A 2,714-nucleotide genomic window follows, 5' to 3' on the forward strand; every position below is an offset into this window, starting at 1 on the left:
TGGGGGAGCTGGCTGAAGGGCGGGCCAGCAGCTCCACGCAATCTGTCTGCTATGCAGCCCGGGCCTGGCCTGTATTTATTTATGCTGAGCGTGTATTTATATCAGCCCCTTTCTCATTAATAGGGCAGGAAATGGCTGGAATTGTTACATACCTGGCGGCCCAGGGGTCCCACGCAGCCAAGACACACAGGGCCCTGGCTGCCCCGCCATGACTGCGAGGGCCCCCTCCCGAGTCCCTGACCCCTCACTGACCGCTCCTTGCACTGAGCCCCCCTCTATCTCCTGGAATCCCATTCAGGCCCCCAGCCCACCACTTGAGAGAGGGGTTTTCTCAGGCCCCTCCCTGTCCCCCCACTCCTGATTATCCCAGCTCCAGCCACAGCAGCTGGGTTAGGGCTCTCGAGGTGCAGACTGGAGGTGGACGGTGCCTGGTGGAGGCCAGTGAGCAGCAGTAGGATAGGGGTGAGAGATCAGGGCCCCCTGATTTGGAGATGGTGTCATGGTGCCCCATTGTGGGGGTCTGGGCAGAGGAGGAGGTGAGGGAACCCTCTTAAGGATGGAGGTAGTCCCCGGGGCCCTGCCCCTACCAAATGCAGACACTCTAAGCTTGACAGCTTCTTCCATGTGGGTCCCTCCCTGCCAGCCCGTGTGAGGGGGCTCTGTGTTTACCATCCGCCCCCCACCCCAGGCTTCCCTGGGCCTGACTTGGGTGGGGGCTCGTCCCCCTCAGGGCCCGGGCCCTCACTGTGCAGAACCAAGCCAGTGTCTTTTTCCAGGCCCCAGCGCTTGGGCTGGACCCCAGGTGGGGCTGCCAGGGTTGAGGGTGCGGCCCCCTCCCCAGAGCACTCGCCTGACATAACCTATTAGTGCTTCTCGCCTCAACCCGGCTCCCCCAGCCGGCGTCCCGCCCAGGCCAGACTTGCCGGTGCTGTGGCCTGTCCTGCTCCCTCTGCTCTGCCAGCACAGGCTTTCTAGGAGGAGCTCCCCAGGGAGAGCCCTGGTGGCTCCTCCTCCCCTCGGTGAGGTCCAGGTGCCGCTCTCCACCGAGTCTCCTGCTAGCTGGGCGTGGCCCAGCTGTGCTGCAGTCAGGTGGGCTTGGCCTGGGACTTGTGCCAGCTGTGGCCACTGTGCCTCCTGTCTCAGGGTGCAATGTGGAGGCCACTGTGCAGCTCAGAAGAAGGAGAGCTTTACTTTGCCCTCACCCCTGCCCTCTTGGCTGTACTTTTAAAGTCCAAAGGAGGGAGTGGAGAGGGGAGCAACTGAGCTAGGGCCCCGCAGGACCGCAGGAGAGAGGATTCTAGTTCTCTAGGCTGGAGGCTCCCTGTGGTGGGCAGGGGACTGCACAGGGCCATGGGGCTTCCCCTGTTGCCCATGTGTCTGGGGCAGATCATGGGCAGACGAGGGGAGGAGGGCCAGGCTCTGGGAAGGCACTGCCTCTGGGATCTCTCATAAGGCTCTCTCCTGACCATTGTGGGTCACCTGCCCAGCGAGGGAAGCACTTTTCCTTCTTGACCACCTCAGCTTGGCCACGGAATGCCTGGGCTCGGGGGTCAGCGGTCAACCCTGTCCTCCACCTAGCTGGGCACCTGCTTGTGTACTTCCTGGGTGGAGCAGGAGGAGGTCGAGGGCTGGGGACCCCTGAGGCAGGACTGTGTGTCCCCCTCCACTCCGCCCAAGGTCAGGACAGCATCTGTGCCCTCTGCTTGGCCAAGACGTCTCAGTTACTCAGTCGATTGTGTGCCTGAGCATCGGCACCGGGTGAAAGAGGAAGACGCCTGGCCCCGAAGCCAGCCCTGAAGCAGCCTGGGGTTACAGGAACCCCAGACCCTCTACTCCCCTTGGGGGTGTCCTTTCTGTCCCTGGCTTGTGTGGCCTTGGGAAGGTCCCTGAGCTCTGTCCCTACTCCTACAATGAAGCACCCTTTGGTCTCTGCCAGCTTCTGAGTTTTGGTGAACCTTGAACCCTTCTTGGCCCAGGGGCCAGTGGGCTTAGACTGGGGGAGCAGGGGAGGGTGGGGAGGTGTTCTGGCTCAGCCCGTGGGGCTGGATGCCGCAGCTGGGCCCGTAGTCACTCCTGCTCATGCCGCACACATCTGGAGCTGTGTTCCACCCCCCACCCCAGGCCTACATCTGGAGACCAAAGCCGGCTCGCCAGCTAAACACGGAGCATCTGGGCCCGGAGAGCCTGTTCCCAGGTTAACACAGCCCATCTGGGCTCCTCGCTGCTGCGCCGCCTGTCTCCACAGCCCAGTGCTGGCCACACTTCTGGAGCATTAGAGCCTTCTGGTCATTCCGTGTTGCCCCGTGCCTGGGTCTGCGGCGGGGGCTGGGGTGGGCTCCCTGGCCAGAGGCAGGGCCCTATGCACAGAGGGCTCACTCTTGCTTTCTGGACGACATGGCTCAGGCTTCTCTGGTGGCAGCCTTGGGAATAGCTCAGTTTTGACATAATCTGGACCCATGTCCCCTGCCAGGAGTGCTGACAGCTGCCACTCTGCACCAGCTCACCCGGCAGCTCATTGGCATGGCTTAAAAGAGCCTCCAAGGCTCCCTGGATCTCCTGCCCGCCCACCCTCTACTGGGGTACCTCAGGCACTATAGGGGATGCCATCAACTGTTGGGGGGATTGTAAGGGGTCTCTGTCAAGGAGCTCACCTCACATGACCAGCCTTGGTGTCACTTTTGGGGGGCCGCTCTTCACTTCCCTTCCTTGCCAAC

This window comes from Tupaia chinensis, unplaced genomic scaffold, assembly GCF_000334495.1.
Source record: "Tupaia chinensis unplaced genomic scaffold, TupChi_1.0 Scaffold000429_1, whole genome shotgun sequence".
In the NCBI taxonomy this organism is placed as follows: Eukaryota; Metazoa; Chordata; class Mammalia; order Scandentia; family Tupaiidae; genus Tupaia; species Tupaia belangeri.